Here is a 26,155-nt window from a genome sequence, read left to right as displayed (position 1 = left end):
CAGGCATGTACCACCACGCAGGGCTTTGTTCTATTTTTATTCTGTTCTCCTCTACTTATTTTCTGGTAGTGGGAATTTAACCCAGGGCCTTCAGACTGAGCTATGGCCTGTGTCCTTTTTCAACTTTTTTTTTTTTTTGGAGACAGTCTCACTAAGTCAATAAATTGCCCAGGCTGGCTTTGAATTAGTCATCCTCCTGCCTCAGGCTCCCAGAGTGCTAGGATTACAGGGGTGGAGTACTAATCCAGCTATAAAGGCAGGCATGGTGTCAAATGCGTGCAATCCCAGCGCTCAGGAAGCTGGGGCAGGAGGATTTCATGTTTGTTTATTTTTTTGGGTACTGGGGATGAACTTGGGACCTTGGGCTTGCAAGGCAGGCGGCTGAACCACTGAGCTAAATCCCCAGGGCAGGAGGATTTCATGTTTGGGGCCAGACTGGACTGTATAACAAGTTTATGGCTGGCTTAGATTACACGATGAGGCCCTATCCCCAAACAGCACAACAACAACAAAAATATATCAAAGGCAATCATTTATATTTTTTTTGGTACCAGGGATGGAACTCAGGTCCTTGTGCTTGCACAACAGGCGGTGAAACCACTGAGCTAAATCCCCAGCCCTCAAATGCAATCATTTCTGTTAATGTCATTATTTTACGTGGCTTATTTTCCTCAAAAGCAATTGATTATAAGTAAATAATTCTGTTAACAGCTGAAGTCTCATGAAAAGGAATACATTGCTTTTCCTTTCTTGCCCTGGTCTTACTTTCACATCAGATACCATGGATTTGGAATGAAAACCTTTGTTAGCTGGAGTCTTGTGAGAACAGGTAACTTGGGCTTTATTTCTGTACTTCATTCTCCCTTAACCTTGGGATTTGTGCTTTTCAGCTTCTTGTCCAGTAATTGTAAAACATGGAGAATCTGCCCCACAGGGTTGTTGAGTGTCCCTGGGGACTGGGCTGTAGCTCAGCAGTAGGCCCCTGGCTGGCATGGGCAAGGCCCTGGTTTGATCCCCAGCGCTGCAAAACCTAAAGTGTCAGCTGGGCCACTCCAGGTTTGGGACATGGCCCTGTCGCCAGCCAGGGTAACCCCGTAGTTGACGAGTGCCCCTCCCGCAGCTCCTGTGAGCGTTGGCACCTTCAGCAAGGTCAGTCTGAGCCCTGTTTGGTCATGAAGGCCTCCATATCTGTGTTCAAAGCCCATTTAGCTTTGTGAGTTTGGTGAAGTAAATCTGTCCAGGCCTCTGTTTCCCTGTTTATAAAATGGCCAGTACAGTACATTAGAATTGTATGGATTAAATGTGATATCAAATGCACTAGGCCAACGCACAGTGAGCTATCAGCAAGAAGTAACTGTTGAGTGCCAGGAGGGCCAGGTACTGAAGGTCAAGTTCACACAGCACACATTGGAGGCTTTCTAGGTTCAGTGTTCTAGGTGCCTGGGTTATTTCAGAGAACAAAACAGATGAAAATCTTCATGTGACTTGTATCTGAGCAAATACAAAGGTTAAATAAGGAAATGTTGGTACATGCCTGTTATTCCAGCACTGGGAGGCTGAGGCAGGAGAGTCACAAGGTTTTTTTTTTCTTTTTGGTACTGGGGATCGAACTCAGGACCTTGCGCTTTTGAGGCAGTCAGTGGCACCACTGAGCTAAACTCCTGGCTAGAGTCACAAGTTTGAGCCAAATCTGGGAAATGGAGTGAAACTCTGTCTCAAAATTTAAGGAAAAACAGAAAGGGCTGGCGATGAAGCTTGGTGTGAAGGCCCTGGGTTCAATCCCCAGTATAGGAAAAAAAAAGTAGTCCAATCCATGATCACAGATAACAGGAATTCTGTTAATTTACTGCTTACTCTGTGTAGTCACTGTGCTGAGTGGTTCTCATATTTAGCTTTACTTTTGCACGGACCCTGTGAAGTGGGCTCATTTATTTATTTTGTTCTTTCTTTTCCTTTTTTTTTTGAGACAGTCTCACTTTATAGTCTAGGCTGGCCTTGAACTTAGCTGTGTAGCCCTGGCTGACCTTGAACTCATTGCAATTCTCCTGCCTCAGCCTCCTGAGTGCTGAGATTATAGGTGTGCGCTGCCACGCCCCATTCAAGGTGAGTTTATTGCTATGTGACAGTAGGCACGTGAGCATCAGACAAGTGGCATAAAGTAAGCAGAGGAACCGGCAGAGGGGCTGGCACTGAAGCCAGGTGTCCCTCAGGCCTGACCACTGTACTTCCCTCCCCTCGGGGAGTCTGGCTTTCCACCTCTGTGTGAGGCTGTTGGCTTTGCTTCTGGTTCTTCTTGACAGTCTTGCCATGGAGTAGGAGCTGTGTGGGAAAGAAATTTGAGATTTGCTTATCGTACACAACAATTGAGTCCTTATCCGTGCAGAGGTGATCAGAGAAGGGTCAGGTGACAGCTCCTTGTAGAATGTGGCCTTGGATTGCTAAGGGCTCACAGCTGCCTCTCCTCCAGCATAGAAAAGAGGTCTCCCAGGGGTGGAAGTCAGGCCACAGCCTCCAGAGCTGCTCCAGGGGCTGGCAGGAGCCACCCTGCCCAGAGGAGGAGGGACGGGTGCCTGTCAGGAACCTCTCATAGCGTCGCAGCCTCTTCATTTCCTGGCTGAGTCTTTGGTGAAGATGTGACTTCTCCAGCTCTCAAGATCCTGCTTTCTCTGCTGGGCTGCAGAGCCCAATAGTGCTGCCAGAATTTTAAAAAAGTTATTATTAGGTGCTGCTTCAGGTATTTAGAAGGGTGCAAGGAATAATATATATTCACTTTGGATATGTGCATGCATACACATAGCTGAGCGCCCCTGTGTGCATCCCCCAATTTCACTTTCATCCTCTGTCCCTTCCAGAGACCACCGCTGTCCTGCCTGGAGCATGTGGCTTTACAGGCCTCACTGTCTTCCCATCCCTTCATCATGTGCACACATGGATAATAAATAAGGCACACACTTGTACCATTTCCTGTGTGTGTCCATGCATGTAGGAGTTTCTCTAGGGCCTTCGTCCAGAGCCACACTTGTGAGGTCAGGATGCACCCACACCAAGGGGGCCACATTTCTCTCCACAGCGGTTGTACCAGCTGCTGGGATGCCAGAGAGCTTCTGGTCCTCCTCCACCTCAGTCTGTACTCTTGTCTGACTTTGGAGATTTTTTTGCCAGTCTGATGGAATGTGAAATAGTGACTCTAATTGTGTGATTCTGATTACTTTTTTTTCCTCCCTGGTACTGGGGATCGAACTCAGCACCTTGTGCTTGTAAACCAGGCCCAGTCCCACTGAGCTACATCCCTGACCCATGGTCCTGATTACTAATGACAGTGAGCATTGTTTCATGGGTTTATCAGCCATTTATAGCTCATCTTTGTTGAACTGTTTATGTACTTTGCTTTTTTATCTATTGTGTTGTTTGTCATTGTTCTTACTGGTTGAAGGAGTTTGTTATGTATTCTGGTTACTAATCCTCTATCAGTCATCTGCAGTGCAGAATCTTCTCCAAGTCTCTTGCTCATCTTTTTACTTTGTGGTTTGTTTTGATGTATAGGCTAAGTTTAATTTTAATGTAGTTAGTTATTTCACAGTCACTCCTTCATTGCTTGTGCTTTCAAGTCTTATTTTAAAAATTCATCTTCCACTCCCAAATCATATATTATCCTATTTTAGTATATGTGCTGTCGAAGCGAGCGATCCTGTATTATATTATAGTTTCTTTCTTTCTAACTTTTAAAAAATGTTTTATCTTTCGCATTAAGCATGTAAGCATTACACATTATGTCATTTAGCTTTCTGTTGCTGTGACAGAGTACTTGAGAAAAACATTTAAAGGAAGAAAGGTTACTTTGGCTCATGGTTTCAGAGGTTTCAGTCCATGGTCAGCTGGCTCAATTACTTTTAGACCTATGGGGGAGTCAGAAACATCATGTTGAAAGGCCATGGAGGAAGAGAGTTGCTCACTTCACGGCAACCAAGAAACTGGGAGTGGGGCGCTCTGCATGAGGGCTTCTTCCTCCTTCTGCCCTTATCCACCCAGGCCCCCAGCCTTTTGGATGGAGCTGCCATCCAAGGGTGGGTCTCTCCTCTGAGCTCGCTATCCCACAAGCTGATTGTCCTGGAAACACTCTCACAGACACACCCAAACGTGTAGGTACACCCTAACCTCCTAGGTATTTCTCAATCCAGTCAAGTTGGCAACCAAGCTTAACCACTATACACATCTAATTCAAAATAGAAATGTAGTTAGGCTCCCTCTGTACCTCTCTTGAATTTTAAAATTTATTTTGTGATGTAAGGTAGGAATTCATTTTTCTTTCCTTAACAAATATAATTGATTGACCTAGTACCTTATTGTATAATCTATTCTGTCTCCACTAATTTATCATGTCTTTCCTATGTCTGTTTCCATACAGCTAGGAGTCTCTTTGGGACCCCTTTTGCTGATTGATCTAGTTATCTATTCCTGGGCTGCTATCACACAGTGTCCATACTATATATTATCATAAGTCTTGATATCCCATAGGGAGAGGTGGGCTATCTTATTTTTCCTTTTTCACAATTATTTTCTGGTGTTCTTAGTTCTTTGTTCTTCCATATGGACTTTAGAATCACCTTATAAAGTATATTTATTGAAAGGCAAAATACTTGATCTCGAATACTTTCCCAGGTTCATCTACACCACCATGCTTCTGTTTGGATTGGACATTATGACACTCTCTGTTATGGTTTAGGTCTGAAATGTCCCCCCAAACTCGCACATCTGGAGGTGGGGCCTGGTCACAAGGGGTGGGTTACTGGAGGCATGAATTGGAAGGGTGGATTCCTGTTCCCGGCTCCTTCCTTCTCTCTCTGTTTCCTGGATGCCATACAGTGAGCAGCTTTTCTCCACCATGTTGTTCTACACTGTACTTGCCTTGTAGCCAGCCGTGGACTGAACCCACCGAAACTGTGACCCACACTAAACTGCTGCTCCTTTAATTTGCAGGTGTCAGTTACTGTGTCTCAGCAATGAAAAGCTGATTAATACATAGCATAAAGGAGGAGAGGTTTATTTTGGCTTACAGTTTAGGAAGATTCAGTCTAGATTAGGAACACCTGGCCAGAGGGTCCTGGCAGAGGAAAGCTGTTCAACCTGTCAGCCTGGAAGCAGAGCAAGAAGGGAGGATCCAAGGAGAATACACCCTTCCAGCTCACACCCCAAGTGACTCCTCTTCCTACCAGGCCCCACCTCCAAAGACTTCTGGGGGACAGTTCAAATCTAAACCATAACATTCCCCCTCCTGATATACTTTCACAGCAGTTTCTGATTCCTGTATTCACAGGTCATTTTGTAGAGATTACTTTTTCCTTAAAATTATAATAGAATAACTAAATAATAATATAATGGCCAATAACTTAAAATTGGCCATTTTAGTCACTTTTGTGTATAACTCAGCAGCAGTAATTGCATTCATGCTGTTGTATAGGCCATCATTATGATGACAAAACTTTAAGTCCATTAGCCAGAGTTAATAAATCTTTGTGGCTGAATCAAATCCATTGTGTGTCGTGACCATGTTTTGTTTCCCCATTCATCCAGTGTTGGCATTTGGGTCACTTCCATCTTGAGCTATCATCAATAACGTTGCTGGGAACACTGACGTATGAGTATCTAAGTCCTTATTTTCAAGTGTGGCTGTTCACCCACAGTGGAATTGCTGGCTCACATGGTATTTCTGTGTTTAACTTCCTGAGCAACTGCCCAGCTTTTTCTACAGTGCCAGGGCCAGTTTAGATTCCCAGTTTTTCCACAGCCTCTCCAACACTTATTTTCCTTTAAAAGAAAAAAACACAACCATTGTAGTAGATGTGAAGTGGAATCTCACTGAGGTTTTGATTTGCAGTTCCTTAATGGTTAATGGTATCATGTATTTTTCCAGGTGCTTCTTGCCCATTTATGGGTCTCTTTGGAGGAGTGTCTATTCAAATGCTTTACCTTCTTCCTTCCGCTTTATTATTTTTTGCAGCAGTTTTAAGTTCACAGGAAAATTGAGCAGAAAGTACAGGGAATTTCTACTCAAGACACCCCATCCATCAGCATCCCACACCTGAGTGACAAACGTACACTGACACATCAGTATTGCTCAGAGTGCTTTACATAGGCTTCTTTCTTGGTGTTGTTCTGTGAGTCTTGAAAAATGCATAAGGACACATATCGCATCATAGCAGCATAGAGCGTGGTTTCACTGTCTTAAAAATCCTCTGTACTCTTATGTGTTTGTCCTTCTTCTTCCCCTTTGCCCGTTTTAAAATTGGGTTGGTTGTTTTTGTGTTGTTAGTGTTCTTTATATATTCTGGCTATTGGATTATTATTGCATATGATTTACAAATACTTTTTCCCATTCTGCAGTTTATCTGTTTCTACTCTTGTTAGTCTTTTGCTGCACAAAAGTTGTTCATTTTCACAAAGTCTGGATTATCTTTTTTTTCCTTGCCTGTGCTTTTAGTGTTGTACTTAAACTATTGTCTAATCCAAGCTCATGCAAATTTGCTCCTGTGTTTTCTCCTCAGAATTTTGTTTCTTTGCTTTGTTTTCTGAGACAGGGTCTCGCTTTGTAGTTTAAGCTGGCCTTGAACTCACTGTGTAGCCTAGGCTGGCCTTGAATTTGCAATGATCCACCTGCCTCAGCCTCCTGGAGTGCTAGGATTACAGACATGTGCCACTATGCCTGGCTTTCTTCTGAGAATTTTATAAGTCCAGCTCGTGCTGGGCATGGTGGTGCATGCCTCTAATTCCAGCCCAAGAAAGGCCAGGTTCCAGACCAGCCTTGGCTATATAGTGAGGTCTTGTCTCAAAAAAGAAAAAATGAAGTTCACTTCTTAACGCAAGGCCTGTGATCAGCCTTGAATTAATTTTTATATAGGAAGACCCAACTTCCTTATTTTGCATGTGGATATCCAACTTCTCCATTAAATGGTTTGGACACCTTTGTCTATATCACTTGTCTGTAGATGGGGAGGGTGGTGTTCTGAGCTCTAAATTTTATTCTGTTGGTCTGGATATCTGTTCTTATACAACTATCACAGTTTTGATGACTGTGTGGTTCTGTAATAAGTTTGACCTCAGAACATTTGAGTCTTACAATTTTGTTCTTCCCTTGCAAGATTATGATGGCTGTTCTAGGTTCCCCAGGGTTACAGAATTTGGGGTGGGCTTTTCCGTTTTTACAAAGATGCCCTTGGGGTTTTGGTAGCGGTTGCTTTGAATCTTTATATTTCTTTGGATTGCATTGTCCTCATAACATTTGAAGGCTTTCAATCCATGAACACTGGATATCATCCCATTTATTTAGAGCTTTCATTTCTTTCTTTTTAATTTTTGAAACAGGGTCTTAGTACATAGTTCAGGCTGGCCTCAAACTCATAGCAATCCTCCTGCCTCAGTCTCCTGAGTCCTGGGATTACAGGCATGTACCAATAGATCTTTAATTTCTTTCAGCAGGGTTTGTTTCATTTTCTTTGCCAATGCTTGCTAGGAAGATGGTTGCAAAGCTCTAGAATACAATAGAAGAGCTTCTTATTGAGACGTAGTCTTATAAATTTTACTTGTAAAGGAAGAATAAAACATGGCATTTATTTTTTAAATTTATTTTTATTTTTTTTGTTACCAGGGATCGAACTCAGGACCTTGCACTTGCGAGGCAGGAATAGCACTACTAAGCTAAATCCCCAGCCCCATAGCATTTATTTTTAATACTAGAATTGGTTTCCTTAATCATGATTTTTTAGGATCCCTCAATAAGATTTAAAAAATAGAAACTTGTCTGGCTTTCAGATTTGGGGGGGATTTTGTTGACCTCCTCATGCTCAGCAGATCACAGTGAGATTAGTTTACCCGATACTGAACTTGACAAAAAGAGAGAAGAGAAAAGAAAACAACTCTCTGGAAGTTACTTTCGTTGACTAATGCAACATCTTCTCTAATTCCACCACTATCTTCATATTTGTATTACAATCGGTATCATGTACTAATAAGAGACAAAAATTGCAAAGTGTCTGCCTTAGTGAAGGCCTGGCTTTCTCCTTCCCCATTCATAATTCTTCAGACACTGAAATTCATTCACACACGCAATCTTTAAGTTCAACGATGTGCTGAGGATTGCCCAGGTCACCAGATTGAACTGAACTATTCGGGGCACTCGCATTCTCAAAGTCTTCTGCCTTGTTTCTTGTTAGATACAGAGGCTGGCTATACCCAGTGCCAAGAAAGAAGGACTCTAGACTCTTTTGTCAGATGGTCCCGCATCAAAACACTGCTCACCGAGGAAAACAGAATTAGTAGTTAGTCAAACTCTTGGCTTAGAGGGAAAAAAACAACAGATCTCATTTTCTGACCATCTTCAGTCCTGTGGCATTTGCTAATCGACTTAAGGAAGCTGAGCCTGAGGTCTTAATATTTGCAACATGGACAAGTCGAGTATCCCTAATCCTAAAACCTCACATCCACAACCTGAAAGACTCTGCTGCTCTCTGGAAGTTAAACACCAACATAATAAAAAAAACTTTTGAATTTTGAAGCTTTTGAAATTTTGGATCTTCAGATTAAGCATGTTCAACCAGTAAAATGTGTGCAAATGCTGTAATATCTGAAAAAACTCCTAAATCAGAAATGCTTTTTGTCCAAGTACTGTATTTCAAACAAGGGGTATTCAGGTTGTATTGAGGATATTCTCTCAACATGTAAAAGCTGTCACCTGGTTTCATCTATACAAGAAGTCTGCAAAATAGCCAGGCACGCTGGTGCATGCCTGTAATCCTAGCACTCAGGAGGCTGAGGCAGGAAGATCACTGTGAGTTTAAGGTTAGGCTGGGCTACATAGTGAGTTCAAGGCCAGACTGAACTACATAGGGAGACCCTGTCTCAAAAAAAGAAAAGTCTGCAAGACAATATTATGTGTATTTTATATTTAAAAAGTGAGACTCAGAATAATCTTTCATGGTTCCTTAGAGAGGAAATGATTGAGTTAGAATTGGCCAGAACTATCTGAATCTAAGTTCTTATTTTTCTAATCTTGGCTTCATTTCTGTACTCTGGGACTCAGTCATCTCTTATTCCTGAAAGGTATTCAGCTAACCGTAGGGAGCAGGGGAAGGGGACGGTTACCAGAACCTCTGCAGTAAGTCCTAGTCTCCTGTGAGCCACGGCGGCACACGGCGAATTACAGGAAAGGTAGACAAATGAGACTGAGAAGAAGCTGAGCTTTGGGTCTGAGCAGTGCTGCTCTGGGCGGCAAAGACGAAGGCCCCCTAGCTTGCAGCACCTTTTATTCAGTACATGGGGAAACAAATGTAACAAGTGAAATATAGAGTTCAGTACTTCACATTGGGATAAACAAGGTGTAACAAAAGGCTGGGGGGCAGTGGAAATCTAAGAACAATGAGGAAGTATGCAGATGAAGATTTGGTTCCTCCCTGGGTCTCCCACAGGTGTGGTCTTGTCCTGGAGATTGCAGCATCTGGGCGGTTCACTGAGGTCTCAGTTGTGACCAGAGGCCAAAATGTAATTATGTCTGGAATGTCCTAGCTGGGCTGTAGGCAGGAGAACTAGGCCTACTCAAATGATTTTTCCCTAGAATTATGTAGCATTGCTCCCAACATATCTCCCTTTCTTTTTGTTTTATGTGAAAGCATTTAGGAAAAGTGAGCACACCCAAAATAGCTTGACCCTATATGTTGTGAGGATCTATAGTGTGTTTGACTGGCTTAGCTGTCAATAAGCATAATTTTTATTAATTGGGGCTGTAAAAGGATGAAAAATCAAATAATAAATTTATTTATTATTTTTTAAACAATGTTGGCTAAAAAAAACTTAAAACTTTTGCTGAACTCAAGTAGCTATTGTCTTATATAGTTATACTTTTCTACTGGATGTTCAAGACCAAGTTACAGTGAGATCTATATTAAATAAAGTCAATCTCTTGTTACCTAACAAGGACAATTAAGTCTCCACAGGCACTGTCTTGGAACCATGCATAGAGCCACTTAGCTCTTCTGTCAGTGTCAGCCATCAGGATATGTCATGGCCTTGCTTGACCATGTTGCTTCCTGCGAAAGCATGGGAGATTTTTTTCCTCCAGGTGACATTCCTTTGGCACACTTTTTGTTGGATCTTTACTGTTTTGGTGTTCAGCAACCTCCCTGCTCGGGAGGTTGGGTGACTCACCGAAAATGCAGGATCTTGGAGATGGTTCCCTCATGTCCTGGATCTTGTTGTAGTTGACCTTGGAGGGCCAGGGCCAAAATATTGGCTGCCTTTTTAGCCCAGATACCTCTTCAGTTTTGGTCTCTAAACTTTGGTTGTTAAACACCCAGAAGAGAAGATCAATAACATTAGCATTGTAAGAGGAGTAGTGAACTCAACTATTACAATTTTACCTGGATATAAGCATTTTGGAATAAAAATATAGTTAAACTGTTCTGTTATTATTACCAATGATAGTTGTTCTTGTGGTTGAATCCCTGAGTAGCTTTTTATAGGAAGTCATCTAAGGAAAATATATCAGCATACAAGTGTGCCTATTATCATAGGTGGCTGGAGCATAAGAGAAGGGCAAATATCTGAGTCAAAAGGTTATTACCATAAACAATGTTAGAAGACCCATACAATTAGAGGGCATGAGTACACTTTGAACACCAGAAAAGGAGCAGTAATAAATATCACAGTTACATAAAACCTTATGTTCTTCATTGTAGTTTGGTACCAAAATCATCTTTCTAATAACACTCTTTTTTATGACACAGAAATTAAGCTTTTGAAGATGACCAATGTGGACATATTACAATAACATATTCAGAACTTAACTAATGTAAACATTTTACAATAACATATTTAGCACTTAAACATCAATGATAACCAATGTAATCAATTTATAACATATTTAGAATTTAAACTTCAATGATAACCAATGCAATCAATTTATAACATACTTAGAATTGAAACTTCAATGATAACCAATGTAATCAATTTATAAAATATTTAGAATTTAAACTTCAATGATATCCAATGTAATCAATTTATAACGTATTTAGAATTTAAACTTCAATGATAACCAGTGTAATCAATTTATAACATATTTAGAATTTAAACTTCAATGATAACCAATGTGATCAATTTATAACATATTGAGACAATATTTGTTGTGGTGTGTCTCCCATAAGATTATAAAAATTACTAGGGGGTCCCTTTAGTGAATTAAGACCAGAATAATTATTTTCTGGATGGCCACTTCTTTATTCACCAAGGGGAGTACCCACAGTCTCTATTTATTTTGACAAGGAATAAGAATATATATATCTTCTTATTTTACAACTGCTTATTGTAATTTGATTATTGCATGTAGGTGACAATACACATTACTTTTATAAAATAAATCTCGGTGGCACTTTGATCAGTTAGCAACTTGGGGGAAGAAAGGCATGCCTTTAATTTAATAATATTTATCGGTAAGCCAATCCAATAATAGGTGAATATCTTTCAAGGAAAAACATTTTTTTTTAAAAGGTGAAAAGGAAAAGAGAAAAAAAATTGAGTCCAACTGTACAAACAAACAGACAACAGACAAACATATAAGACAATTTATAAAATTAGAGTGCACTCAAATATATTTGGCCAAATTGAATTAAAATATCCTTTTTATGATTATTAGATTTATAATTGTATATGACTGGTCAAAAACTTTGGAATAATTAACAGAGATCTCTTGAGATTAGAATCAGAAGGAATGAAAGTGCTTTTATACCTGTAAATATTAAAAGAGCATTTTGAAGTTGTCCCCCACCTTTCTAAATTTTTTACCATAAATCTATAATTATCATTCCTCTGGGGGCATCATCTCAGTCCTGGATCCTGCCATGGATTTGTTGGTTGTCTCTGGTGAGGTGGGTCCCTGAGGTGCAGCTGGCTCATCGCTTTCAGCCAGGGTGCTATCACTCATTTTGTGAGATGTTGGCGGTTCCACCAGCGTGACCCACGGTCTCACGTTCCGGGAAGGCAGCCACAAGGTTTTCTCATTATCTGTTAGGACACAAGCAAAACCTCTCCCCCAAGTTATTAAGGCAGCGGGGCCATTCCACTTACCTGTTTGTACATCTTTCCAAAGGACTTGTGGTTTTTGAGTCTTAACCATGCCATCCATTTGCCAATGGAGCATAGCAGGTGGTTGTGTGGAACCTGCTACAGGATTTAAAAAATTGAGTACAAAAACAGCTAGATCTAAACGAGCTTGTGGAGGCAGCTGATTTCCTTGTGATTGTTTAAGCAATTGATGTTTGAGGGTGGCATGGGCCCTTTCTACTATGGTTTGTCCTTGTGGATTATACGGGATACCAGAACTATGCTTAACATGCCAAATAAGAAAGAATTCTTGGATAGATTTATTAACATATGATGGACCATTGTCAGTTTTAATATTTTTGGGCACTCCCATGGCAGCAAAGGCAGACAAGCAGTGTTGTTGAACATGGTGACCTTTCTCACCAGAGTGACATGTGGCATGTATCATGTGTGAAAATGTATCTATAGAGACATGTACAAATCGAGACTTTCCAAAAGAGGGGACATGTGTCACATCCATCTGCCAAATCATATTGGCAGCTAGGCCTCGAGGGTTAGCTCCCTCAGGGGGAATGGGCCGTGGAATCTGCTGGCAACTAGGACAAGCCATAACTATCTGTCGTGCCTGAGCTTGAGATGGCTGAAAATCATGTTGTAGTGCCTTGGAGTTTTGATGGAAATAACTATGTGATTCCTTAGCCTGATCAAAAGCAGCAAGGAATCCTATAAGCTGATCTGCTTGTGCATTGCCATAGGAAAGTGGCCCAGGAAGGTTCATATGCGATCGAATATGTCCAATATAAAAGGGAGCAGTTCTTTGACGTATGGCCTTTTGTAATCTTAAAAACAAGTTTAATAATTTGGGTTCTAAGGTAGAGCGGACCATAGCTCCTTCCAATCTTTGAGTCAAACAAACTGCATAAAAGGAATCACTTAAAATATTGAGGGGTTGGGAGGGAAAGTTTTCAATCACAAATAAAATGGCTAGCAACTCTGACCGCTGAGCAGAGAGACCAGGTGTAGGCAACACATAACTAAAGGAAGAGCTCCAAATTGCTGCTTGGCCCTTTGAGGAGCCATCAGTGAAATAGGTTGAGGCACCTTGTAATGGCTGAAAGTGAGTAATCTTGGGGAGAATAAACTCATGTCCTGAAAAAAGCTGAAACAGAGGATCACTAGGGTAATGATTATCTATGTGTCCAGTGAAATCTGCAAAGGCTACTTGCCAATATAAAGCAGTCTGTAGCAGCATCTGCATTTGATCCTTATCGATTGGGATAATGATGAAATGAGGGTCAGCACCAAATAATTGTCGGGTACGATTATGTCCCAAGTAAACTATTTTTGCAATTTGTTCTAGATATAATTGTAGAGATTTCACTAACTGGTTAGATAAAAACAACCATTCCATGGGAAAGACCCGTTTCTCATACCATTGCCCTATTAAGCCTGTAGGTGAGTGGGGAGTGTTAAGCACAAACAAATAAACTGGATAATTAGAGTTGATACAAAAAACCTGACAGTTATGTGTGCTTTGTTCTATTAATTGTAACTCCTTTTGTGCCTCCAGAGTTAATTTTCGAGGGGAATTAAGATCAGAATCTCCCTGTAATATTTTGTGTAAATTTTGCAATTGAAAAGTTGCTATCCCTATCTTAGGCCTAATCCAATTAATATCACCTAATAATTTTTGAAAATCACTTAATGTTTTTAATTTGTCTGTCCTGAATTGTATCTTTGTGGCTTAACCAATCGTTCTGATAACAAGGTACCCAGGTAAATATAAGGCTCAGATAGTTGAACTTTTTCAGGTGCTATGCACAATCCAAAACGCACTAAATCCTTCTTTGCAACAGCAAAGGCCTGTAAAAGTAGCTGTTGTGTATTTGCAGAGATTAGTATGTCATCCATATAATGTGTTAAATATACAGTAGGGAATACTTTATGAGTAGCTTGAAGAGCCTGTGCTACAAAAAGCTGACACAATGTGGGGCTGTTAGCCATTCCTTGAGGCAACACAGTCCACTGAAAGCGCTTCATTGGTTCTTTAAAATTCATGCTAGGTACTGAAAAGGCAAATTGAGGTCGGTCACTTGGCCACAAAGGAATGTTAAAGAAGCAGTCTTTTAAATCTATAATTCTAAGCGGCCACTTCTGGGGGATTGCCACTGGGTTTGGTAAGCCAGGTTGCAGTACCCCCATTGGAATGAGGCTTGCATTAACTGCACTTAAGTCCTGAAGCAAACGCCATTTGCCTGACCTTTTAGGAATAACAAAGATAGGTGTGTTCCAAGGGCTCACAGATGGTTCTAAATGCCCCTTGTTAACTTGCTCTAATACGAGTTTTTGTAGAATGGTTAGTTTCTCCTGTGGTAGGGGCCATTGATTAATCCAAATGGGATCATTTGATTTCCATTGTAAAGGCAAGGCTGCCTTGGGTGGAGAAACTTCTTCAATAGCCCCAACTAAAAATTTTGATCATATCCAATTCCAAAGCGATTGTTTTTTTGTTTCTGTTCTATAGGCTGTGTTGTTCCCCGAAGTTGCCTGCCCAATCCTTTTCCTGGTTCATATCCCATTTTAGACATCATCTGTTGGCCCGGTGAAGTTTCAGGGGGCAAAATAGTCACTACAATTCTCCATTCTTCCAACAAATCTCTGCCCCATAAGTTTACAGGTATGGGAGCTATGTAAGGACAAATATATCCCAATTGACCATCAGGCCCTTCATAAGGCAGAGGAATGGAGCTTTGTAAAACTTGTTGGGGGGTGCCAAGGCCTACCAGAGATGTTTTAGTTGGTTTTTTCCCCCAAGATGATGGGTAAAAACATGTGCCAATCACGGACACATCCGCGCCTGTGTCTATCCTGTAAAGAATTTGCCATTCAATTTAATTTTGCACACGGGGCAGTTTTTGGAAATCTCTTGGGTGAAATAAATTTTTTCTTGAGGAATTTCTGGCTGAGGACCCTCTTGGGAATTTTTAAGGCTAACATTATTTAATTGTTGTTTAGGCAAGAGCAACAATTGTGCAATATAATCTCCTTGTTCTATTACCCAAAGTCCTGTGGAGCTAACAGGAACACACAATTCCGAGGTACAGTCAGAATCAACAATAGCTGGAATAACAGTAATGCCTTTCAAAGTTAGAGAGAATTTTCCAAGTATCAAGCCAATGGTTCCGGGGGGTGGGGGTCCATGAATTCCTGTGGGGACAGATACCGGAGTCTCACCTTCCAGCAGGTGAACTCTCTGAGCAGCAGGAAGATCTATTCCTGAGCTCCCCAGTGTTCCTCAGACGAGGGAAGAAATGTCCCTCCGGACACCCGTGTTGTCTGATTTTGTACTTGTGCACGGGTCTGAACCGGGTACCGCTGACTCAGGGGGACTGGGGCCCCCTGGCCCTGATCCCCTATAGTTTCCCGAGCCCGGGGAAGGGCTCGATTTCCGTTTCCTGGCAGCAGTGCACCATCCCTATCATATTTGGACCGGCAGTCTTTAGCCCAGTGAGTGCCTTTTCGGCATCGAGGGCAAAGGCCAGGCGGTAACTTATTTTCTCTGGATGCCTGACTCAGTGGCTCTGGGTCAGCTTGTAAAGCCACTTTTATTTTGCAGTTTTTTTTGAGATGCCCCATTTTTCCACAATTAAAACATTTTAAATCACTGTGTGTACCGCGTAAATGTTGGGAGATGGCCTGAGCCATCAGAGCTGAATTGTATAAAGGAGACCCAATATTCTGGCAGGCCTTAATATAGGCTCCAAGATCCTTAGAGGAGCGAACAGGATTTATTGCCTGTTTGCAATCCATATTAGCATTTTCATAGGCTAGCTGTAAGATCAGGATGTCTGCTGCCTGGGAATTAGAAATTTGTCTCCTAACAGTTTGTTGTAATCTTGCTACAAATTCTGTGTAAGTCTCCACCGGCCCTTGTATGATTTGAGTAAAAGATTCCGTCGGCGCACCCTCAGCTGGCACAGAAGCCCAAGCCCTCTGCAGGAGGTCCTCTAGCTGGTGGAAGAGTAATGCTGGGCAACAGGCCTGCCTGCTTAGATCTGAAAAGTCACCTGTGCCCAATAACATGTCGATAGTAACTTCTCTCGACTGAGCATCTTCCTGAGCATTCTTATGAGCCTGTTCCCTGATTAAAGAACGCAGTTCCACCTCAAAATGGAGATACTGAGCTGGGGATAGGCACGTTTTTGCAGGGTGAAAAACATCGTGAGGACCCAGAGAATAAGTCTGAAGTACATTGTCCAACAAACCCACTGTATAGGGGCTTTGGACACCATTCGTTAGCACGCTCTGCCTGAGGTCCTTCAGGATGTTAAAATCAAACGAGGCATGGACATACATGTACACCTCTGAGTTGTCAGGATCAGGCAAAACTGAGACAGGAAAGCACAAAGGGTCTCCCACTGCCTTGCCTGATGTCACAGCCTTTTGCAGGGTACGGCGATAGGGAGTGGCCCCAGAAGAGGGCTTCACAAGGGGGGCAGCTGGACCTTTGTGAGATGGCTGAGGGGCTAGAGAGTTAGGGTCTTCCTCAGCACGCTGTGGCGGTGGAGCCGAAGCCACAGTGAGATGAAAGCAAACCGGAGAAGAAGCCGAACAAGGGGAAGCCTGGAAAGAGGGGTTGGTGGGGGGAGGGGTAGCAGAGGTTTCCTGAACTGACTGAGAGAATTTGAGAGCAGAGTGGACTGAGGCCCAAGTGGGTACAGTTCCGGGGGAGAGACGATCACCCCTTCGCCGGGCCTCATGGAGAATGGTACCTACATGTTCCCATGCTACTAAGTTAGTCGTCCCTTCCTGGGGAAAAGATGGGACATACATTTGTATGTCTTTTAACAAATCTATCACAGCACCCTTAGGTACTGGGTACATAGCTTGCTTTAACAGCGACTTAAGTAATTTGGCAAAGTTACGCTGTTCTTTTGACAGAGAGTGACCCATAGTTATAACTCAGCAAAGATAGAAAATTACCTCCAGCTGGACACACTTACCACCAGTGTCCCTCATCCGAGTCCGGAAATCGTCCTGGGAGATCCGTGTGTTGTCTGTTTTACTCCGAGTTTGTCTCACAGGCGAGTTCACTTGTGGATCTGATTCACATCCACGTTGGGCGCCAAATGTAGGGAGCAGGGGAAAGGGATGTTACCAGAACCTCTGCAGTAAGTCCTAGTCTCCTGTGAGCCACGGCGGCACACGGCGAATTACAGGAAAGGTAGACAAATGAGACCGAGAAGCTGAGCTTTGGGTCTGAGCAGTGCTGCTCTGGGCGGCAAAGACGAAGGCCCCCTAGCTTGCAGCACCTTTTATTCAGTACATGGGGAAACAAATGTAACAAGTGAAATATAGAGTTCAGTACTTCACATTGGGATAAACAAGGTGTAACAAAAGGCTGGGGGGCAGTGGAAATCTAAGAACAATGAGGAAGTATGCAGATGAAGATTTGGTTCCTCCCTGGGTCTCCCACAGGTGTGGTCTTGTCCTGGAGATTGCAGCATCCGGGGGGGATCACTGAGGTCTCAGTTGTGACCAGAGGCCAAAATGCAATTATGTCTGGAATGTCCTAGCTGGGCTGTAGGCAGGAGAACTAGGCCTACTCAAATGATTTTTCCCTAGAATTATGTAGCATTGTTCCCAACAGCTAACCAGGGCTCCAGCATCTGTTGCTCGCTCTGCTCTGATCCCTCCTGCTCAGGATGAGTCCCCCCAGCCTGCCGTGGCAGAAGGAAGGGTTAGGTGGAGGTTGCTGATGATACAGAAGTAGTGAGAGCTGGCGGGTGATGCAACGGGTGGGGAGGAGCAGGATGAGCCAGGGTGCAGGCTCACTGAAGACCCTCCTGCCTTTTACATGGAGTCTGTTCAGTGCAGAGAGGCACCTGCCATTAACAGTATTTTCTCTTAGGCATGCTACAGCCTTGTCACTTGTAATTGATCATCTGTGAGCAATTGAGAGGTCAACGACAGGTAACAGTGTGGCTTTTGCTAAGGTGAATGTTTATGAATAACGTGTGGCCTGTGAGGCAGAGTGAGAAGGCTCAGACGAGGCCCCAGCCCTGGGTCTCACTGCAGCTTAGCTGCACAAAAAGTGGCTTCTGTAAAAGTCTGAAATGTCACTTGCAAGTTTTCAGTTTTCCAGTATGCCGTTTGTTTTTTTTTTTCTTTTTGAAACGGGCTTGCTATGTAGTTCAGGCTGGCCTGAAACTCATATGTATTCCAGGCTGACCTCGAACTTGAGGCAACCCTCCTGCCTCAGCCTCTCAAGTGCTGGGAAGACCAGTAATTTATAAAGAAAAAGTTTATCTTGGTTCACCGTTGTAGGGGCTAGGATGTCAATATCCGGCAGCTGCATATGGTGAGGGGGTCCTGGTGCTTCATTCAACTCAAGATGGTGGGAAGTGGAAGAGCAAGAGTCCAGGGTGGGGGCTGGGGATTTAGCTCAGTGGTTTCGCCGCCTGCTTCACATGCGCAAGGACACGAGTTCGATTCCCGGTACCAAAACAAAAAAAACCAAACTGTTTCTCAAGAGTCCGGGGTGAAAAAGACAAAATATGAGAGGTGGACATGTTTTATGAGCCCTGTTCTCAGGGGACTAATCCAGTCTTCCGTGATTGAGAACTTTCCTGAGGGCCCCGCACCGCATCTTTCTTTTCTTTCCCCCTTAGGTAGTTGTTTCTGGGCAGTGGCTGGAAGGAGTGCTGGAGTTCGCGTATACAGAAGGCGCCACACAAAGTACGGATGAGGCCCCCTCTTCCAGCGTGTGGGCAGTGCAGGGCGTGGGGTGTCGGGGGCAGCCTCAGAACCCTCGGCTCAGTGGGCGTGGCTAGAGGTGAAAGGGGCCTCGCTGGCGGTGGCCCGGGCCTGACCTCGTGGAGTGCACTCTACAGGCGCGCCTTCTCCCGCCGCAGGCCTCCACGGAGGAGGTCAGCGCCTCGACTCCTGGAGGGGACGCTTGTTGATGGCCTTGCCGTTGACGGTGCCACCTCCTCCTCTGGCCTCCGAACAGGACAGCAGGGGGCGCTGTGCGATGCAGAGCCCCCACAGTTGCCACGGCAACCGCCTCTTGCCGAAACTTGAGGGTCTAGGCGTGCCTCGGGGGTGACCTGTTGGGCTTCAGCAAGGTGCCTTGTAGGTGGCGGTGGTTGTCACTCAGCCTTGCAGACGGCAGCCAGCACCTTTTCGGTTACATCCGGACAGCGCTTCAGGTCACGGTCACCGTCAGGGCGGACCCCGGGCTCCCCGGCGGGCACAGTGCCCTTGTGCCGGCAGAGGCTGGCGTCAGGGCCAGCACGTTGGCGTTTTCTGTGGTGGCAAGGGCCGAGGGCTGCGTTCCCCAGGCTTCAGCGCAGGGTGCCTCTTGGCGAGGTCGGCCAGACCTCGTCCAGAGCTTGGGTGGTGGTGGAGCTGTTTGTTCCCGCCTGGGACACCGCGCCCTTGTCTACCCCAATGCCCTTGGACTTGGTAACTGGGGGGAGGGGGGAGAGATGTGCATCATCCGCCTCCTGCTGGAGCGCCTCGTGGAAGAGGACCACACCCCGTGCAGGGATTCACGGCGTCGCCAGCAGCCAGCAGCAGCTGAGGCAGAGGCGCCGGTTCGGTTCTCTCGCATCCTCGGTGCCAGAAGACGGCAGGCGTGTGGCAGAGCTTCCAGTGGCCCCACTGCATCCAGGATGCTCTTGCTTCTTCTGCTTCAGATGGAGTCAGTGCTGGCAGTGGGTAGGCAGGGCACGGCAGCGAGTTCCTCTCCCAGGAGGGGCTCATCTGCAGCGCTGCCTCATTGAGGAGTTAAGTCTCAACACGAGTTTCAGAGGCACAAACTATATTCAAGCCATAGCCTCCTGTTTACATTTTGACGCCATTTGGTCTGCCTGGCGCCCCATCCTGGCCCTTCCCACCAACTCTTTGTTCCTGGCGGGAGCCGTCATGGCCAGTTTACCCCAAGCTAGCCAAGACTCACCTCGGGAGTTGTAAACTCAGAGCTAGACAGGCTTGAGAAACTCCTTGCCAGTGTAACTCTTGACTTCTTAGTGGCCATATTTCTTGGCCTGTGGAGGACACTGTGGAAGAGCCTCGTAATGAAGATCAAGGAGAGGTAGAGAGGGTCCTGGTGGTGATGGGTCCCAGGTCCCATGGAGCCTGTCGCACCCTGCCTTTCCCTAGCTTGGTTTGTTCTACTACTCTTTGAATCCTGTTGACCACACACCCATTTCTGTCACATGAGTTTCTATCACTTACAATCAAGTGTTTCAAGCTGGATGTGGTGGTGCACGTCTATAATCCCAGCACTCAGGAGGCTGAGACAGGAGGATTGTCATGAGTTTGAGGCCAGCCTGGGCTACACAGTAAGACCTTGTCTCAACAAAACAAAACAAAAAAATACAATCAAGTGTTCTAACTAGGCTTCGAGAGGTGGCATATACCTGTAATCCCAGCTACTTGGGAGGCTGAGACAGGAGAATCACATGTCCAGTGTGAGCAATTTAGTGAGACCCTGTCTCCAAATCAACAGGGCTGAGGACATAGCTCAGCAGTAGAGTGCTCCTGGGTTTGATCTCCAGTACGAGAAAAGTAAGTTCTGACAAAAAGGAGGAGGAGGAGTTTTGTGCTAGTTCCAAACTGGGGATTCAGGAAAGTTTTAGGATAAACACCTTGCCAGTGTCAAGATCGGTATCTTTTCAAGCACTGAGCAGTTTGAGTCTGCAATTTTACTGACTTGCTTTTGTTTAAAGCTGTTGGTTCAATGGTGGGAAACTGTGCTAACTTCCAGTGTGACCAAACCTACTTGAGTAATTTAAATAGGAGCTAACTTTTCCAAAGTCTCTGACAAGCTGAGAAAAAAAAATTGCCAAAGATCTGAATACTGCTGGTTAAGTTTCTGAGATGAATATGACCATCGTCATCACTTGGGTTTAGAGAGTGAGGGAGCAGAATGTTTGAAGGGCTTGATGCTGAGGTTTTCCCAGCAAGCGTGGACCGTGGAGGGGTCGCCACATTGGCCACCCTTTCTTGGCCCAGCACCTTGGACAGCTCACCTCTGCCCACCTGAAGGGTCACGCAGACCCACACTCCAATGGGATCTTCAACATTATGGGAACGTTTTTAAAAATTGCAATGTAACATTGTGTTTGTTTGTTGTTTTTTGGTGCTGGGGAATGAACCCAGGGCTTCTGCCTGCTAGCCAAGCACTCTACTTTTGAGCTGCACCCTGGCCCCTCCAAATTGTAATATTTTAATTTTCACTGTTTAGAGTTGTGGCGACCGTTTTTTTCATTTTTTGTGCTAGGGACAGAACCCAGGGCCTTGGGCATGCTGTGCAGATGCGGCTCCCTGAGCCCAAGAGTGCAACATTACCTCCTTTCTTCATCCTGCAAGGCTTTGGGGCTACATAGGAATAGGGGTTTGGCTTTGTTTTTTACTGTCTATATCTTCCTTTTTTTTTGTAATAACTTTATTATCAAACACACACACTTACAAAAATTAAAACCATTCAAAGAAGAACAATGCAAGGGGGAAAAAACTACAATAATATTCAAATATAGTAGAACTCAACCAAAACAAAACTGAAAAGCCCTTAAACATTTTTCCATATAACTTAAAAAAGCATCTCAAGCACCAACAAGAGGATGTGATTTGTTTCAGAAAGATTTCCAAAACCAACATTGAACAAATAGTCTGGAAAAAAAACTCCAGTTAGCTAGCAAACTCCACATAAGCCAAACTTCTGCCTAATTTAAATTTCGATACAGTCATATGACAAGTGATGGAAACACAATCCAAGAAATATGTTATTTGACATCTTCCATGTTTTACATTGTACTTCTTTGGTTTATAAAAGTCATCTACACTCATTGAAAAAAAAAAAAAAACAGCTGGAAAGCACATCAAAGTGTAAAGACAGGAAAGAGCCACGCCTGATTACAGGACGTGGAGTCCAGCCCTCGCTGGGGCTCAGCGCTCTGCAGCATCTTCCGGGAGTGATCCGAGCCACAAATCCTCCCAGGCTCTCTGACCTTGGCTGCCTCCTCCTCTGACAGGAGTTGCTTCCCCAGCCATCCTTCCCCTCTACCCTCTGATAGTTGGAATGAGAGCCCCTGCTGGTGGACTCTGGGAAAGGGAGAGGACACGCCAGGAGGAGGGGCTGTGCACCCAGGCTCTGTTGCTAAAACCAGGGTGTGCACCACCCCCGGTAAGCTATAGAGGAAAGAGGTTGATTTGAGCTCACAGGGTGGTCCAGGGTGGAGGGCGGCATTTGGCTTACTTCCTGCTGGCAAGTCCTGAGGTGGCCCAGGGCGTCACATGGTGAGAGACTTGGCCCAAAGGACTTTCATAGCAGACCCACTCTCGAGATACCCAGTGGCCATTGATCTCTTACCCTGCTAATCACATGAATGGATTAACCCCCCATAAGGGGCAGAGCCCAATCACCTGGTCCTCACCTCTTATTTCTGATAATGGGGTTTAAATTGCAACATGAGTTTCAGAAAGGATGAGCCATGTTCAAACACAGCATCCTCTCTCAGCCCACTCTTCATGTGTGTGTGCATGCATGTGTGTGCATGCACATGTGCATACATGTGTGTTCATCTAGAGTGTATGAATATTAAAGGATATACATGTATAATCTTGTATTTGTCATTTTCCCATCACTAGGACAAAATACCTGATACAACCTAAAGGATGAGAGGTTTATTTGGCTCACAGTTTCCTGTGAGTTCAGTCCATGGTTAGCTGGCTCCAAGGCAGAACCTGCATGGTAGAAGGGCCTGGAGGAGAAAAGCTGCTCACCTCGTGGCAGTTAGGAAGGAGAGCCAAAAGGGGGAAGCAGGGACAAGAAAACACCCTTCCAGGCCATGTCCCCAGTGACCCACCTCCTACCAGGCTCCACCTCCCAACAGCACATTCAGCAACTGAACTTACAAATGGATGAATCCACTGATGAGTATGGCGCCCATGATCCAATCACCTTCCAAATGCATGAGACTTCTGGGAGACATTACACATCTAAATCATAACAATTCAATATTATATTTTCTCCTCATAAACAAAAGGATGTGTCTTAAAAAATCTTTTTCTTTTCTTTTTTTCTTTTTTTGGGGGGATAGGGTCTTGCCAACTTGGCCAGGCTGGGCTTGAAGTTGGGCTCTTCCTGCCTTCTCCCAGAGTGCTGAGATTGCTGAGATTACAGGTATGTGCCGCCGAGGAAGTATCTTGTATACATTTTCTGCATTTTGCTGGGGTTTTTCCTACTTAATATATCATGGAAATTAAAAAAAAAATCTGTACACTGAATTTTCCCCCGTGCATCTTTATACTTTCACAATATTCCATTATATATGTGTAACATAATGTATTTAACTGGTCCCCTATTCAAGGGCATTTGAATTCTTTCCAAGTCTTGTTATTCTGAGTAATGCTGCAAAGGATAATTTTGAATAGATGTTATTTCTTAAGCATGACCAAAGGATAAATTACCAGAAGTTAGATTATTGGGTCAAAGGACATAATTATTTGTAATTTTGATCTCTGTGGCCAGATGCCCCCCACAATTTATACCTCCACCAGGAAAGTATGATTATACCAGTTTCTCTAGGTGGGTTATTATACACTTAGTTGTTTGGTTTGGTGTTCTGTTTTGTTTTGTCTTGATTGAGACAGCGTGTTGCTATGTAGTTCCGGCTGGCCCTAAACTCACTATGTAGCCCAGGCTGGTCTTGAACTCACAGTGATCCACCTGCCTCAGCCTCCCAAGTGCTGAGATTACAGGCGTGTGCCACCATGCTCAGCTTAATGCACACTTAGTACATGTTGCCTGGAGTTCTCCTGTGGTTTTCATGTGAATGTTGTCCTTTCAGGTAGAGGGCAAGTTCATTGAGAGCCAGGAGCTAAGCAGTTTTCTGCCTTTGAATTGTCTGCATGCGTAGCGAATATAATCCCACACCTGGGCTAGGAGCATCATGAATGCTTTTGTTTTCAGTATAATTTGGGGGATTAAGGCAACCCAACCTCACTGAGAAGCGGATTCTTACACCAGGTTAGAGTCCAACTGACCTGTCTTCTTCTCCAAGTGAAGTTGTGCACGTCCTGGTTTCAAGTGGGGTGGTAGCAAAGTGAGCTCTGAGGGCACTCCTTGACCTTGCCCGCAGCAGGGCCACTCTGTGGCAGCCTCTGTCCTGGGTCTGGCCAGTCAGAGCCACCATGACACCAGCCACACGCTTGTCACATCCCTGTCCCTCCACCTATTTCCTCACCGCCTGCCAACACCTGCCCCAAGGCAGCAGGGGACAAAAGCTGCTTTGAGGGCTTTTGTGTTCACCCCTCTGCAAACGTGACATCACCGCAAACCCTTCTGCAAGCGTGACATCACTCCGGTTTGCTCAAGAGGGCGCCGAGCGCTGTGTCACCTCAGTGTCCAAAGGTCTCCAGGGGGCTTCACACTTTTCCCTGCATGCCCCCTAAAAGAAGTGTGTAACATTTCACACCTCCTAGAATTTGTTGTGAGCTTACGTAGTTGTAGAGGAAATATTGACTGAAAATAAGGTTGTGAACAGATATCCTCATGTATGCCTCTGGATACCTAAGCACAAACATATGTGTATGTAATTACATGTCAAGCCCTTATAGCAACATACACTATGTAGTTCCCAAGATTTACCGTGATAAAATATACATAACAAAATTTGCCACTTTAGCCATTGTAAGTGTACTTTTGATGATATTCATTAAATATATTCATAATGTTGTGTCACCATCACCATGAGCCATCTCTATAACTCTTTTCTGACAGAAACTAAAACTCTGTGCGCATTAAATAGCGATTCTTCATTCCTCACACCTCCCAGCCCCTGGCAACTGCCGTTTACCAGCTGTCTCCAATTCTGACTACTTGAAGTCCCTCACGCAGCCCACACAGTATTAATTATTTATTATCTATTATGCTAAGAAAATCCCTCTGTCATATTTTTTACTTTTTAAAATTCCTATTCTAGTGAGGAGGGTTGTCCTTGCTTTTTTGTTGTTTGTATTATTTTACATATAATAAAATTAATCAATTTAACATGTATAGTTTGATGAGTGCTGGTGAATGTATACAATTGCATAATTTCACTACAAATCAGGGCATTCATGTCGAGGCTATATCATAAATGTATGTATGCCATATATAAGCTTTTTTGATATAAGCTTATCATGCATAGGCCTTATTACATATAGATAACTAATATACATATGTACTTATGTGTAGTATAAAGTCAACACAACTACAGATGCATATATGTGTATATGTATATTTATATAAAAGTATATGCCAAAACATAAAGCTTTAACAGGATATATATATGTTGGATGTATGTAAATATACATATAGTATACACTTACTTGTGTTAAGGTTGTATATTATATAAATTATGTATAAAGCATATATGAATAATATATATGAAATATGTAGACATACATTATGCAGCAGTATGTAAACTATAACACACATAGACTATACCTATAAGGGGTGCATCGACGTGTATGTGGCGCATACACCTGTCACTTGTTTTTTAGTGTATGGAAAGGAATCTAATGGTGTTTGGGTCCCACCATCATCTGTTAAAACAATATACAAACAAGCTGTCCTTTAAACATCAAAAATTTTATACCTTTTTAAAAAAAATTTGAAGTTCCATTCCACCTACAGACTTTTTTCTTGTATATTTTTATCCCTGAAAGTTTTTGGCTGGTAATCCTAGCATATCATAACCAAAAGGAGATATATAAATTGATATTATTTTATTTCCCAGGACTTTAAATTCTGTGACCATTGAACAGTTGTTCAATAACATTACCATCAGGAATAGTAGTACACAACTGGTGTACTACAGTGTACACACCTGTAATCCTAGCACTCAGGAGGCTGAGGCAGGAGGATTCCCATGAGTTCAAGGCCAGCCTGGGCTATGTAATAAGCCCTTATCTCAACAAAAATGAAAAACCAAAAACCAAAGATATATTTCTTCTTTTTGTTGTTGTTTTGGGGTTTTTTGAGACAGGGTCTTGCTGTGTAATTCAGGCTGGCCATGAA

The 26,155-nt window shown here is 43.6% G+C and overlaps 1 protein-coding gene and 1 pseudogene across 1 annotated transcript in view; one reads left to right on the top strand and one right to left on the bottom strand.

The window, feature by feature from the left end:
• The window catches only part of Extl3 (exostosin like glycosyltransferase 3), a 113,307-nt gene that overhangs the window by 13,051 nt on the left and 74,101 nt on the right, over window positions 1-26,155 (top strand). The window lies entirely within an intron of this gene.
• Window positions 18,914-19,851, bottom strand: LOC101707577 (fructose-bisphosphate aldolase A pseudogene; annotated as a pseudogene).

Source organism: Heterocephalus glaber, unplaced genomic scaffold (assembly GCF_053883595.1).
Source record: "Heterocephalus glaber isolate CG9 unplaced genomic scaffold, H.glaber_assembly_v1.0 deba00001460, whole genome shotgun sequence".
NCBI lineage: Eukaryota > Metazoa > Chordata > Mammalia > Rodentia > Bathyergidae > Heterocephalus > Heterocephalus glaber.
The sequence above is the reverse complement of the archived record's forward strand: the minus strand, read 5'-3'. Positions and strand labels throughout refer to the sequence as shown.